At 36.6% G+C, this 16,974-nt stretch overlaps 1 pseudogene; it reads right to left on the reverse strand.

Annotated features, from left to right (window-relative positions):
- Positions 1 to 1,244: 1,244 nt before the first annotated feature.
- LOC148018793 (putative pentatricopeptide repeat-containing protein At3g28640 pseudogene) lies at positions 1,245 to 1,742 on the reverse strand (annotated as a pseudogene).
- Positions 1,743 to 16,974: the final 15,232 nt, after the last annotated feature.

Here is a 16,974-nt window from a genome sequence, read left to right on the forward strand (position 1 = left end):
TAGCTTTGCATTCAGGTGTTCGAGGACAGTTTTGCCATTGGCACATAGGCTTGATGAGTTCTGCTGAGCAGCAATCCCTGTGATCAATTCTCAGAAATCCATACAATGCCAATACAAAGAAGTTCTATGGGCAGCAATCCCTTTTTCTGGATGTTGAATTCGGAGGTCAAACACATGAAATTTTGATTCCAATGTGGTTGCAACACATTTGTTCATTTATATGTCTTTACAATCAAACTAGACACTGCATACCCCATTATCTATGTTGGTTTCACATCTAACTTTGCACATCTTCAAATCAAATAGTTTTATATCACCATTATAGGCATGTTCAGCTTCTCTAAATCCCAGATATGAAGATTTCATTTGAAGTTCCCAGTGACAAGTTGCCTGTCAATCAGACTTGAAGCACCGAAAGTACCACACTTGATGCATGCTGACTTTTCAAACTCAGCCACCTTGTTCAAATCAGCATCATTGAGTTTATATACCTGTTGGGCACCCAGAGAGTGTCGTAGATTGTGGTGGTGAGCGACTTGCTGATGTGCGCCAACATCTGTGGCCTATTCCTTGAATCCTTTTTCGCTGAGACTGCGAGTTCCCTCCTCAATCAAGAACTTCCCCTTCCCTCGAAACTCCCTGCATCCGAATCAGGCGTGCGTCAAACGATTAGCTGAGATCGTGATGTCATTTACTGCTGCATCAAACTGTGGATTCGATTCTCCCTCTCCACTCGACATTCTGGTAAGGGTGAAGGTTGTTGATGATGAGGACATAGGTTTTTCGGATGAGCTGAATAAAAGGCGAAATTCATGAAGACCATAGAGATGATGGTGCTGCCCGTTGATAACATATTTGACATCCTTGACATCCAAACCACGAGCTACAACATCCGTGGCAGTCATTATAGGACTACTCCCACTCTTAAACTCGGACAGAACCCAATCTCGTTCTGCTTGACTCTTGTCACCATGGATTGATAAAGCAGGCCAGCCATCTATGCGAAGCTCTTTTGTTTCCTTCAGAATACCCACAAGCTCCCTTACATGCCTCGCGCTCCCTTACATGCCTCGCATTTTCTGCTGTAAAGAATGTATGTCCTGTTCCTTTTTGCGCCAGCACAACCAGTTCTCCCAATTCGATGCACATAGTCCTCCATTCCTCCCGGAAAAGCCCCTTCACTCCCCATATTAGCCTTTAACAAGTGTTGTTTTTACATTCACTTCCCCCTCAAATAGCACGCATCAGTGACTGCACGCATTCAGCATGGAGACAAAAGAACTTGGGTCTAGGGACACACCCTCATCTTGCATTTGCTCAAAACAGTCCAACATATTTCCAATCTGCCCATGTAAAGCATAACCTGTGATAAGGGCATTACAAGTTATTGCATTCCGGATAGGAAGCTCATCCGACACTCCCTGTGCTTTACCAAATGCACCACACTTGGCATACATATCCACCACAACAGTCCCAAGCAGAATATCACTTTGCAACCAACCTAGTCTAACAATTTCATCATGAACTTGTTGGCCCTTGGCAAGTGCTCCTATGTCAGCACATGCTTTCAAGGCACAAATAAATGAGACTGCATTGGGAGAATGACCCTCAGATTGCATCTTATCAAAGAACTTTAGCACTTCTTCACCTGGTCCATGCTGTGCATACCCAGCAATAAGTGCATTCCAAGAGACTACATCTAAACAAGGAAACTTGTCCAGCACTCCTTGAGCTTTTCCCATTGCACATGATATTCTTGAATTTACACCTTTGTCTTCATAGCTTAAATGTCGGCTTCTACAAAGCTCCCTTTGATTCCACGATATCCTGCACTTTTCTTGGAGTTCATCATTGAAATTAATAGCTTAATAATGTCCTTTGGCATCAATTTTTCATATTTTTCTAACACACACATAACATGCACACAAACAGAAACACACACAAACACAAACACACAAGTGGAGTATGTACATTGGATGCGGGTATTGAAAAGGACGGAAAAATAATGCAGCAATCAAACACAATGAAACACACACAAAAAGATAACACAGATGCACAACAAAAATGGAGGTGTTTACGGCTCAGATGCGCAGCAGCATGACATTGTGCATTCAATGCCTACTTAAGAATACCCTTATTTGTGAATTTTCTCTAATAAAGCACACCCCATTTCTATTCAATCTGTGAACAATCCCTTTATGTGGTACCTTTTTGTATGTAAAAGAATATATAAAAAATATATTTTAAAATTCCCTTGTTTTGAACCCTCGTGATACGTTAATATATTTATGAGTGATATTTATAGGACAACAGTGCAAGTAGTGCTCCTAAACCTATTTTTTTCATAGTAGCTTCTGTTTCATCACTATTGCTAATTCTAGGGGTACTCAAAAGATTGGACAAGAATCTTCTAGCAATTAATAGATTTTCAGCATTATCTTTTTCTTTGTTGCCATCCTCCTTGTATAGCAAAGGAATAAAGTCATTCTCTTTCTTTTTTTTGAGGATATTAAACATTTTTGGAGTGGTTCTATAAGATTTCCCTACCCACCATTGTCTTGTGTAAAGTTGGATGCTAGATGCTTCTTTGTATTTGACAAGTTCCCTAAGCTCATGTTTGACCCGCAAAAATTCATGTTGGAGGTGGATTTGGCCCGCAATAGTTCTTATTGGAGGTGGGAGATCAAAATTGGCTAGAGTAAATCTTGATATCCAAGGACTTACAGTAAGAATATTTGTTAGTTCTGAGCTCTCTAGTTTCCTTAACCTGCTAGGACTTGACTAATCTAAGGTACTTCTGAGTGTCTTTAGTTTCTCTAGTCCAAGCTTGAGCTGGGGATAGGGTGGATTGGAAAGACTTGACCCAAATAGATTGAACACTATGTCTTACACTTCTGTGCTTAAACAATCTAGGATTAGTGAGAAACCAACCTACTTTAACTGATGGTGAGTAGTTGGAGACATTGAGTTGAATTGGGGAGTGGTTAGACAAAACAATATTGTTATACATCTTACATTTCACATTAACAAAAGAAGCTAAAAGTCCTGCTGAGATAAAACATATATCTAGCCTAGCCTTCCTTAGGTTTCCTCAACTTCGTTATTATACTAAGAGAAACATAAGTCACCACTTACATCCACCATCCCATGGAAGGCCTTAGTTGTCAACCATTTTCTTTTTTCTGATCCTGAAATAAAAAGACCTTGCCCTAAATACCTATCTTTCAATGATTCAACCATATTAAAATAACCAGTGCGAGTATCACGAGGCACTAAATAACCTACAAAGAAACCAATGTCTTTTCTCTCTCTGAGGAGTTGTCAGGGGCATATAAGGAAACAATAGAAAATTCCTCTATACATAAAATGAGCAGCAATCCAATTTTTATCTCGATCTATAGGAATATGAGTCATAAGCCCTTGAATCTTGTTAGAGACTCCAATACAAGCTCCTCCTCTCTTATTGGAGTGATTGGTGAAGTGCCACACATACTCTTATGAGATTAGGTTTAGGTTTTTAAGCAAAGTTTCTTTTCGAGGTCAAGGAGACACTCGAAATACCTATAGATAGCAGCAGCAGAATGCATGGAATAGCTCAAATATGCAGGGCCATCGAGAATTTGGCGACTTTAGAGGCAGGGGGAGATCACCTAAAGGCAGAGGTGGTGGATCCTAGTAGTCAAATGAGTAGTTTAAGAGGGACAAATATTATCATGTTGTGGCATATATGGGCATATTGCCAAAGATTGCCATAAAAAGTAAGTAGGCATGAAAGCAAAATGCAAACAACATGGAAATTATGTATCTTCTAGTGGTGCTCAGGATAATCAAGGAGATTGGTTGTTTGATATGCAGCATGTATCAAAGAATGTACCTAAGCAAGGCAGATATGAGAAATGGTACATAGATTCAGGAGCCTCTAATCATATAACACCCCACAGAGAATGGTTTGATGAGTTGGTTATAGGTTCTCATGGATATGTCTACACTAGGGATGATACCCAACATGATATTCAACATATAGGTGTGGTCCCATTGCTTATGCATGACGGCAAGAAAAAGAGTCTACATGATATGCTTCATGTACCATTGATCACTAAAATATTTTGATGGTTTCGGAGCAACAGAATCTGCAAGTCAGATTCAATAAGGATGGATGCTTTGTCGAGGAATATGGTAATGGCTGTAAATTGATTGCTAAAGGCAGAAATGATGGCAAAATATTATGTTGAATGCATCTATTTGAGAATTGAAGGCAGCCATGTTTGCCCATGATGATGGAGTTGTATGCGATGTTGAAATTTAGCATAAACATTTCAGCCATGTAAATGTTCAAAAGTTGAAATCTATGCAGCAAAAGGAGGTTGTACTTGGGCTATCTAGGTTCAAAAACAATGATCTTGGACATGTATGCTCTGCTTGTCATTTTGGAAAAAAAACCAAGGTTTCCTTTTATTAGACATGTCAAGAATAGTTCTTGTCCATTGCAGTTAGTACACTCGGATGTATGGGGTCCATCTCATAATGCTTCTTTTGGTGTTGCTCAAAATTATGCCTCTTTCATTAATGATTTCAGCAAATAGACATGCCTATACATTATGAAACACAAAGATGAGGTGTTTGATGCTTTTAAAGACTTCAAAAAGCATGTTGAACTGTTATATCTCATGTTTAAGATTAGATAGAGGCAAAGAATATGTATCCCAAGAGTTTGACAAGTATCTTGATAGATATGGTATAAAAAGACAACTTACTTGCACTTATACACCACAACAAAATGGTGTAGTAGAGAGGCAAAATTGTGTGCTTATGGAATCAACAAGGGCAATGCTTAATGAAAAGATTTTGCCAAATACTTATTGGGTTGAAGTAGTGGTTATGTTTATGTGCTAAAGAACTCCTATAGCCAGCATTCATAATGTAACTCCTTATGAGAAACTATATGGGCACAAGCCTAAGCATCTTAAGGTGTTTGGTTGCATTGCTTACGTGCATGTTCCTAATGAAAAGAGAAATAAATTGGATCCAAAAGCTATCAAGAGTTTTTTTCAAGGTTATGCACAAGACATGAAGGCTTACAAATGTTATGTACCGTCCATTCATGAGACCTTGATCAGTAGATATGTAGTTTTTGACGAGTTGGCTTCATGGTATGGTAATCCTACTGCAATGGTTTCTGATGGATGAGCCATCACTAGTAATGTTGAAACTTTTTTCAACAAGTACTTCTATAAGTGGTCTTACAAGTGATGCTTCATCTATAGTTAGTCCTTGGACAAGATGACTGCGTAATCGTACTTCTACATCCACTAACATGGATATGTCACTGAGGGGGAGATTGGATAAAGGAAAGGAAAAGATGTTTGATGATGTGATTGGCTCGCTTACAACAAGATATGAGTCACCTCATATTGATAATTTGGACAGTGAGTTGGAAATACCTTCAGTTATGATGCTTGGTCTAAGGCATAGTAGGTATGTGCCACCTCATGAGAGGTAAGCTCAGAGTGAACCGCAGTTAAGAAGGTTTAAAAGAGTCAGAAAACTAGTTGATAGGATGACATTTAGTGGATATTCACCCTGTCATTATGCTTACATTACTAGAGTAATAGGTTTCAAAGGACCTATGAAGTTCGATGATACAATTGTAGATGAGAATTTGTGTGCTACCATGGATGAAGAATATGCAGCACTGGTTGAAAATGAAACATGGGATTTGGTCAAGTTTCCTAAAGGCAAAGTATCCATTGGCTGCAAATGGGTCTACAAAGGCAAATGCAAGTCATATGGTTCACTAGAATGGCATAAAGCTAGGCTGGTTGCAAAGGGATATGCACATCAGTATGGCTTGGATTATGAAGAGACTTTCAACCCAGTTGCCAAGATGGCAATAGTGAGAATGATAGTTGCATTGGCAACATCTAAGGGCTAGAAATTATAGTAGATGGATGTTAAAAATGCTTTTTTGAATGGTGAATTGCTTAAAGAAGTGTATATGGAGCAGCTTTAAGACTCCTAATTTTCCAACAGATGTGTGTAAGCTAAAAAAACGTTTTATATGGGCTAAAGTAGGCATCAAGAGCATGGAATGCTCAGATGAGCAGTTATTTACATTAGCATGGATTTTAGATAGCTCATGCAGATCACAGTCTATTCCTTGGGGAGTCCACCTTATAAAACATATAAGATATCATGTGAGTTCAAAAGAAAGGGTATTATATTTAGCAAAATTTATAGGATTATATTTACAAAAGGGTTTTTTCATTACAATTTGAAAAATATATGTAAGTTTAGTAAAGTAAAAGGGGTCATTTTAAGGCCTTATAGCATGTAAAGAAAGGGTATTTCTTAATATCTTTTGAATGCACATTATATAGATTATTTTTTATAGGTCGACCCCCCAGGGTCTATTCACAAAGAAGATAGATCATGGTTATGTTTTTCTTGTGGTTTATGTAGATGATATTATCATCATTTGAGATGATGATCAATGGATTCTTGAAATTAAATCATTGCTACAAGCTGAATTTAAAGTTAAAGATCTTGGAGAGGTGAAGTTTTTCTTAGGATTGAAGTTATACCTACACCTCATGGTATATGGCTGTTGCAAAAGTAGTATGCTCATTATATATTGTAAAAGTATAGCATGATGGAGTGTAAAGCTATGGAGGCACCCTTGGATCAAAATGTCAAGTTGGCAATTGATGTTGGGACTAAAATAGAGAATGTAAATATGTATAGATAAATGGTGGCAACTTGATCTACCTTACTATCACTTGTCCTGACTTGAGTTATGCAATGGGACTGATCAATCAATTCATGCAAAAGCCTCATAAGCCACATCTACATGCAGTCATGAGGATTATGCAATACATGAAGAGTAATCCGGATTATGGGTTTTTTAATGTGTATGGGAAATCTCTTGACTTGACAGGTTACACTAATGCTTATTGGGCTGGTTGTGCCTATTCTAGGAGGTCAACCAATGGTTATGCATTTTTTTAAGCTAGCAGTATGATCAGCTAGAGTAGTAAGAAACAACCTACCATTTCTTTGTCTAGCACGGAAGCGGAATACAGGGGTGCAACGTTAGCGGCACGTGAAGCAGTTTGGTTGATGAAAGTATTGAATAACTTGGGGATACAATTGGACAAGAAAGTCAGATTGCATTGTGATAATCTCAGTAGTGTGATGTTAACTACCAATCCCATCTATCATGCTAGATCCAAACATATCAAGGTTCATTGCCATTTCATCATAGAAATGATACCTGCAAGGTAGATTGACTTGTTGCATGTGAAGACCGAAGAACATGTAGTAGATATCTTTACTAGATTACTTTGGTAAAGAGAAGTTTATCTACTTTAACCTAGTTGTATTATCTCTTTCATGTTAGTAGAGATTTGAATAATGAAGATGAATTAGATGAGCTGATTGCTCACTCTTTGGTTCCACTCAGTCTCTCTTATCTTTGAACACCTCCTAGACTTCAACAATCTTGTACTAGTTTTCTCTCTCTTTCTGTCTATATATTTTTATCTTTCTCTTTATTTCAAAGACAAATAATGCTCCTTAAGGAGAGTAAGGAAATGGTATTGGAGGGTATGGGACAATCCTTTATAAATTATACCTTTTTGGGATTAGTTTGTATGCCATTTTTGCTCATAATATGGCCCAAGTACTCTTGCATGATGTCTGCATGAATACAAAACGAATCCAAAAGGAATCATTAAGAAATGATAAAGGCCAAGATAATTCTTGAATTCCATTTTTACCTCATCATCTTCTCTCATGCATATCTAATGATAACTAGATCTCAAATCAATCTTAGTAAAGTACCTTTCCCCTTTTAGCTCATGAAGCAAGTCATCAATCTTGGGGATATTATACTAGTTCTCTTGACCATAATTTTCTTCAAGTATTTTTAGTCAATGAGCATTTGAAAAGAGCCATCTTTCTTCTTGACTAATAGGATTGGGGATGCATAAGGTAAATAACTCAACTTAGTAAATCCTATTTCAAGCAACTCCTTGATTTGCTTTGTGACTTCTTCATGTTCACACTTTGAGATTTTGTAAGGGGGTTTGTTCACTAGCTTAGAATGGGGCTCTAGATTAATGGGGAAATCCACCTACCTCTTAGGAGGGAGGGCTATAGGCATCTACAACAAATTTTCATACTCTTTCAACAAGGTTTTCAATGTCGAATTCTTGGCCACTTTCGAGGATTGATCTATGATCTCCTTATTCAAGTGTAAAACAAACATATGTCAGAATTTCTTAAACTCTCATTTGAGTTTCTTTTCTCTCTTTGGAAGCATGAGGGGGTGTAGTAGATATCATTAAATCTCTTTGAAAGCATGATGGGGTGTAGTAGATATAATAAAATCAGGGTCACAAGGCAAGTAACCAACTCAAAGGGGAACCCATCTGACAGTTCATAAAATTGCTCTTGCTCTAGGTCCTCTTCATAGTCATCATTTTTAGAATGTGCCATGATATTTGTAGCATTTAAAGCATTTGAATCCTCATCTTTATTGTCTCATAATTCCATGATATGCATGATATGAACCTTCACCTTGGATGTTTTATAGGGGGATTTTGAGGCATGATCCACCTTGTACTCATCCTCACACTTAAAAACATAAGCCCATTTCTTTTTTGTCCTTCACTACATCTAGTGAGATAAAATTTTTGTCACTTTGACTACTTAGGGTGACTGATGCATTTCATGACCTATTTTAAGCATACTTACCATGTCCACATGGGCTAAGTGTTATCCCAAATTTTCCATGTTTCCTTTCCACATTAAAGGATATGTAAGTGGGGATTTCAGGCTTCATAATAGGCATGGCATGCCCTCTATAAATGCCACTATATTGGCCACACCTCATTGGAGCTCTTTACTACCCAAAACCTTGCTGAAAACCCTCATTCTTGCTATATTTCATTGCATATCTTTCAGCCAATTCAACTACACCAAATAAGGTAGATGGTTTTTGAGCCATTATATTAGTAGAGAGGCTTAGATCTAACCCATAGATGTATTTGTGTAGCATTATCACTGACACTCTCAACATACATGATCAAGTTCATGAATTGATTTGTGTATTCCCTTATTGTGAGATTCCATTGCTCAAGTTGGTACAAATGCCTTGTCAATCACTTATTTTTCATAGCGACAAAAATACTTGAACCATGTGTATTTCAAAATCTTCTGAATTGATGAACTATTGATTCTTTCTACTTATGTAGTACCACCATGTGTGGGCAAATACTTCCAAATGGAGAAAGGGAAATACAAAATTTTCATTATCAAGGCATAGGTAGATATCAAGGTATGAATCCAATTTGGAGGTCCCTTCTTTCAAGTTAGATGGGGATGGTGATTGCCTATTGTACTTAGTGAGAATAAACTTATCAACAAAGTTAGTGGGATCTTGCTTCCCATGAAGAACTTATTGCCCATACATACCATGTGGCCCATAAAATCCGTGCTATGCATTTATACCATGCTGGCCAGTAAAGCCATGCTTCCCCTAAATGTCATACTAGCCATTCATACCATGCTATCTATGATTTCCATGATGTCCATTAATGCCATGCTATCCAGGATTGGGCTAGGCCACATAATTGCCATTTGGAGTACCAATATTAGAACGTATCCTAGGGAAAGTGGGTGGGTAGTGGGGGTCTAATTAGGAGGCTGGCAATATGGATAATAGGAGAGCTCAAGAGAGGTACTTCATTTATGTGGGAGGCCTCATCAACCTCATAAGTACTAGATGGGATACCCCTAGTTCCAATGATGCCTTACATGCCATATACCTGCTTGAATGGGGAAGACCATCATGCTTCAAGCTTGGACTCACTTGCCTTCTTTTGCACTAGAGTAGTAGCTAACAAGAAATAAGACTAGTCATATGCTCCAATGTTTGTTGAGTTTGGGAGTTGGAGAGAGCATTTTTTTAATTTCTTGATCAATCTTAGATAGAATTAGATTATGGTTGGCAACTGTGTCATTATGCCTCTCCATATGGTGAAGTTCATATTAACATAGGGTGTGATTGAGCATGTTATATGGGTTTGTATCCTACACTTCTTCATGCATTTCTCATTTTCCTTTTAGGCTAAGCTAGGCCCATCATTCATGGATACTCAAGAGTCTCTGATGTTCCTTTGAAGCTCTTCTTGAGCCTTTTCTTTGTCTCTATGTCTTGCCATTTTAGTATAGTTTGTAGAACCTTGATGCACAAAAATGGCCATAACTTTTAGCTCATAATCTTGATTGGATAACTTTTTGATTCAAATCAAAGGGGATGACACCCTCTTTTCAATGAGTTATAGATCTCTCTAACAAAAATTATATACACAATTCTATAAGTATATTTCTATGGCTATCTGAAAATTCTTACACCCTATCTATAGTCTACATTTTCACTGTTTGATCTCTTTAGGGACTTAATACCATGTGGGACCTCTTGCAAGGCATATACATCATTTCATACATGCTCCAATTTCAATAAATGGACTAAAAATGTCTATAACTCATTGAAAAATCCAAACACAAGCCTGAGATACCATACATCCAACCCTTTACCAATACATTTTCAAGAATCCATTTGTTATTGTTGGCCTTAAAATGAGATAAAGAGAGTGTGGATGGGAAAAAGGAGAGTGTACTTATACCTACAAATGATTATTGGGATGTGAATTGAGGGGTGTGCAAGGACCCTCCTCAAGCCGAGTTCTGCACCCCTTTAGGGTCATTAGTGTCAAGGGAGGGTCATCTCACTCCTGTCTTGCAACCTCGCATGGCATGGGCTTTTTTTCTTAGTTGGAATATACATGGAAATAGCATACTATAATAATCAAATAGCGTGGAATGAAATTTTGATAAAAACAGCCTTTTGCTTTTGATGATATGCAAGAGCAATATGAAATGGACTAAGGGAGGGATTACCTCAGTAGCTCAATGACTCACTAGCTACTGACTTACCCTTTTTACAATTCCTTTTCAAATTTATGCAAGGAAATCACAAAAATCAAAAGAAGTTACGGGTTAGGATATCAATTTGATTCAAGGAGAAAGATTAACATGCTCATTGACCATTGATGCATGTACTAAAAGATTGAAAGGAGTTGATGCTTTCAATTGATCCATTTCAAGTAATGTACATGATCATGTGAAGAAGATGGTTGGATGCCTGAATCTCTCAAAAATTTGGCATAGGCTCAGAAAATGGATTAAGAGAGACATTAGAATTCAATAAATATACCTCTTTCATGCTTGTAGTAAGTGGATGAAGCTTCCTTGATGAAGGGACCCGAATCATTCACGAAATCAGCCCGTCGTCCAAGCAAGATATCTTTAATGTGTTGTAATCTACAAGGATTTGAAGCATGAATTGATGTATGGGACTCCCATGAGCATTTCTCAACTTCCACTTCAAGAGATTGAAAGATTAGGTGAAGCTTTCATGGTTGCCCATGTAGAATCCTTACACTTGAAGCTCCATGTCTTCAATCTCAGGTACACTTGATCAAGAATGGTTGTAGGTAGACCCTATGGTTGAGACTCAAAGGTTTCTTAAAGATTTATGAGATCATAGAGCTGAGTGGATATAGCTATTCGTTTTCTTGTACATTGCAGGGTTTTCTTCAAGAGTGCTAGAGAATGCAAAGAGGGGAGGAGAAGAGGTCAATGCAAGTCAAGAAGAAGACACTTTTCACTAGGGAGCACTTTATCCATTACAAGTGGGGAGGAGTAGTAGAAGGGCAAGAAGGAGGCAACATGATTTGTGCCACAAATTGTGAGCTACCTCCTACTGGCTCAAATGGGGCTAGTTGCTTGGATATGGTGCTCAATCTACTTCTTCTTACCTTTTGAGTGGTGTTGGAAGGTCAATGATGCATGAAAAGTATAGATGCAATAGAGAAATGAAGATTTATTGGGCTGAAGATTCATTGGACCTTCAAAGGAAGAGAGAGATAAAGTCTTGAACAAAATTATTGGGGTTTGTTCCTTCTCTAACGTTTGTGGAGGCCTCTTTTACCAAGGATCCCTAAAACTGAGCAAAAACTTGGTGACAACTTGCTAATTTGATCATGTTATCTCTAGATATGTTAAAATATTTTTCCATAGCTTATGTGCCTCTCTCAAGAAAGCTACCAACTATAGTCCTCCTTGCTGTACCACTACTTGTTGTAGTAACTAGAGTATTTGGTTTTGAAAAGGGAGCTAGATTGAGAAAGAGAAAGGGGAAACGACCAAAGAAATGATCAAGGTATAAAAGGTGTAAAGAAACCTAGTTAGGGCATCAAAAATTTATAAAAAACAATTGGTATTGGTATTTACATGTGGTTCTCATGCGATCTCACTCTTTATGTAAAGATAGAGATGCTACAAGCTTGAGCACATAGCCAAGATCTACCTTAGAGAGGAAATAAAGGCCAAGCTTTATCTGTGCCTTTGAGACATCCTATGAGAAAGAATTGAGGTACACACTAAAGCTTGTAACACTATATTAGAGAATTTGGAAATTCTCATTTAGTTTGGGAACTCCCAATATAGTTAATATTTGGCCACATGATCAAATCTTGTCCCCTTACTTAAAAGTGGAGTCTACTCTAATTACTATATAGGTTTGTTTTCCAAGTCTCACTTTGAAGCATGGGTTAAGATTTTGCCACATGTCCAAATCTTTACCCCTTATTTGAAAGTGGGACTTGGGACATTCCCAAATTCTCCAATATGGTGTTCTGTAATAACCATCTCTTTTTTATATGACTTTAAGATGTCTTTGGGACAAATCTTGAGCATATGCTTAATCATGTCTTTCTTTTGTGGGGAGGGTAGGGATGTGGAGGGAAGAGGGAGCCTGGCAAGATAGTAAGACAAAGCTTGGGTACATGCTCAAGCTAGTATCAACCCTCTCCTTTACTATGTGACTTTAAGATATATTTGGGCCAAAGCTGACCACATCCTTAAGCTTGTATCAACCCTCTCATTATGGGAAGATCTCTTTGGGATAGAACTTGAGGATGTCCTCAAGTCTATATCAACACTCTCTTTATGGGGGTGGAATGTGGCATGATTATTTCCCCTCTCCCTTCTTTGAGACCATGGCAAGGTAGTTTCTTCTCTCCCATTGAGATGCCTTTGAGATTGAGCTTGAGCACATGCTCACAATTGCATCAAAACTTTCTATTTGATATGACATGGCCATAGAGATCCTCCCCTTTTATCATTTTCACTCCCTTCTTTGAGACCATGGCAAGGTAGTTTCTTCTCTCCCATTGAGATTCCTTTGAGATTGAGCTTGAGCACATGCTCACAATTGCATCAAAACTTTCTATTTGATATGACATGGCCATAGAGATCCTCCTCTTTTATCATTTTCACTACCCACTACAACGACACCCAAATAATTTAATCCAAAAATTTCCCATTTTCCCACCAAGAATGGCCTTATCATTCACCTTGTTAGCATCTTAGATGGATTGCATTAGAGTAAGTATAAAGATAATGATGTATCGCATCATGGTTAATGTCCTTGAATATATTAGGCATATTCTTTTGCAACTCATCAAGTAGATCAAGGATGGCCCCAATGCCACTTGTACCATGATAGATGTTCTGGCTATGAAGAGTTTTGATGTGAAGGAGTTTGAAATCTCTTATGCTGAGTTCTAGCTACTCAACACAACCCCATGCTATCTTATGGATGCATTTCACCTAAGTAGCCAGATAAACATGGAAGTTTATACTAAGATTATAGATATTCTCTTAAGATAGGTGCCTTCTATATCTAATATAATGGTATATTTCTCACTTATATTTATGCATATTCCATAAAGGTATGAGCCTTCATTATAAGTGATGTACATATCTTTATACATGGTCCTAGTAAGCCCTTCAAGGATTTTTATTTTGCATTTCCTTGAGTAACTTGTATATAGTGATTGAAACCATACTCATGCTCATCTTGCATCAATGGGTAGATGAGGCACAACTAAGAGCATCCTTGATAAAGTAGGGAAAATGTGTCACCATGCTACTAAAAATTTGTCCTTACATTCAATAGATCATGAATGTTGTATGAAATAAAATAAAAAATTAAAGCACTTATCATTTGATAATATAGCACCATGAATTTCACATTGATCTAGGTGTATAGGGATTCTTGAAAAAGAATTATTATGTAGAGATATTTGGCACAAATTAGATGCCTAGCATTAAACCTAGACATACATCAAAGATGGAAAGTGCTCTATTACTCGTACACAATAGTCTAGGTTTTGACACTTTGGCTTGTAGCTAAATGTGATCTATTGGTGAGGATGATCTTGACCACTTTTCCTTCCACACTTTTCTTGATTATAGATATCTTGGTGACAAAGAGTTCCAACTTGGACAACTAGCCTTAAGGCTTGACTTTAAGTCATCATCAAAGAAACATCTACTCTAGATGTGTTAATGAGATAATTTGCCAATGACCTAGACAATAGAATGTTGCAATGATAACGTGATTTGGGTGTATAGGGTTCTCGCCATGGGATTTGGTTGTTAAAGAGACTTGGTATGAAGCTATATCCTAGCACCAAACTTTGAATGTAAGATAAAGACCACAAGTATTGGATTTTTATTTTCAAGAGTCTTGTTCCTACACACTAGCTCGACATTTTTCACTTTGCATATGAAAATATGATGGTCCATTATTAAGGATGGGTTATCCCTATAAGGTCCTTGTACAATTTTTTTTGACACTACAAGAGGTAGATAGGTCCCTTAAAATACTTCAAATGCTAAATTTGTAATTCAAATTGTCTTTTAATGGTCCTATCTCTTTTTGTATGCACTAGCTAGAGTATTGGAACGTGGGATGAATGATGGTCGAGTATTAAGGATGGGATATAACTAGGGTCATTGTAGAACTTGTTTTAATTATAAGTAGTCATGTTTAAATCTTAATTCAAGATGTTGCTAGCTATTTCTATAAGTCTTATTTCTAATCCCTAATATTTCCATACTCTTACTAAGAGTTTTTCAAAGAAACAAAGGATGCCAACAAATCTTGTAGACTAGAATAAGTTTAGCAAAAAAGATTAACCTTGAGCAACATGTGAATTTGAATTGAAGCATCAGGTATGTACTAGATTTTTTGAGAGTGTGGATAACCTAAGTGTACAACTTGGTGGAACAATCATTTTGCTAGTACAAGAGCTTGGTACTAGGGTTTCATCATATCATTGAAGTGATAATTTGCAAATTTAGCACTTGATGGCTAGGGTTTCATCATATAATTGAAGTGATAATATGAAAATTTAGCACTTAATGCTAATTGAGAAGTTACTTGTCACTTATTAAAAATTGTAAGTTGAAAACTTGATTTATTAAGTGTGAAAGATCATGTTTAGCACATAAAAGTGACTTCTAGATATTGGAACAACTAAAGATTGTGTCTTTTTTAATCATTTGATCTTTCTAGATTATTTATTTTAAATTTTAAAGTATTTCTATAAGACTTATTTTTTCATTAGGATTCATGACGTCAAATGATCCTATGTGATAACAACATTGGTATTTAATATAGCCATTTATCTTCCTATGCTAAAGACCCTTTTAGAAGAGACATGTGGAGTTGAAATTCCACTAGGGTTCACACACATTGGTTTCAAGGGCTCTTTTAAGAAAATAGTAACATACGGGTTAATTATAAATGAAAAAATGCTTAATATTCTCCTTGAAAACATCTAGTAGAAAAGTAGCTAACTTGTGGTTGTATATTGCATGTGACATTATATTTTAGATAACAAGCCATCTTTAGATAAGAATAATTGCAAACTTATGTAATTTATATAAAACATTTAGTATATTCAAATTTAAAATAAATTTCTAAAAATTTAGTATATTCAAATTTCAAATAAATTTTTAAACATTTAGTATATTCAAATTTCAAATAAATTTAAAGTTACTTTACTAGGAAATCAAGTCTCTATACAAGTCTGGACTTTGAAATTTAACTAGGTTTGGATTAGTTTGAGGAGACCTATTTTGGAGATGAATCACTTTGTATGTATTTAAGATTAGTTTAAGATTATAATCAGAGAGTTATAAGCTCCAAGAACTCTTGTTTCATATAGCTTGGAATTAGGAGCTTCAAATTCTTGGCATCTCCTACATGGTAAAGAAAATAAGAGCCAAGAACTCCAAAGTATCCTATCTTAGATCCACTATATCTAGGCATGAAGCCAAAAATTCTTACAGCTTCTTCCTTCTCCACCAAAATTATCTTATATGATCCTCTTTTGAAAACTTGGAATCCAATCACCTTGGAGATAGCTTTCAAAGCCATCATTGGCAGGCTTGGAGAGCTTCACAATATGTTATGATAAATTGCAAGTGTTTGATTTTTAAAGCTTCCAATATAATGACCAAGGCCTTGACTTTTGCGAAGCTTCAAGGGCCTTGAGCACTTTGCTCTTCCAAGAAAGCTGTTTGGATCTTCAATTTCTATATGCACAATAAATCACAATAGTGTAAGATCTCAATAGATCATAAATATCCTAAAATATTTTTCCATAATCTTGGGTAAGTTACTCATGAATATATGTGTGCATCACGTGGGTTTAAAATAAGGCATTTTTAAAATACCATTTTTATACATTTTTTACATATTGAAGGGTGTAATATAAAGGAATTATTTACAGATTGAATACAAAAGGGACAAGTTTTAATTAGGAAAAATTCACAGATAAGGATATTTATAAATAGGCCTTGAACGCACGTGATGTAGAGGATATACATATAGTAGCTTCCAAGAGTCTATAATGCATAACAGACTCTAATATAGACCTCAATGGATATCTTAAAATTATGTTTCATACCTTTGAAAGCGGATTTTTGAGCCTCGGATGTGCCTAAAATTTTCCAAAAATTTCGGAGTTTAGGGAAAAAATATTTAACATCGAA

The sequence above is a fragment of the Lygodium microphyllum genome, chromosome 20 (genome assembly GCF_053477565.2).
Source record: "Lygodium microphyllum isolate KBCC chromosome 20, Lygodium_microphyllum_v1.1.10, whole genome shotgun sequence".
In the NCBI taxonomy this organism is placed as follows: Eukaryota; Viridiplantae; Streptophyta; class Polypodiopsida; order Schizaeales; family Lygodiaceae; genus Lygodium; species Lygodium microphyllum.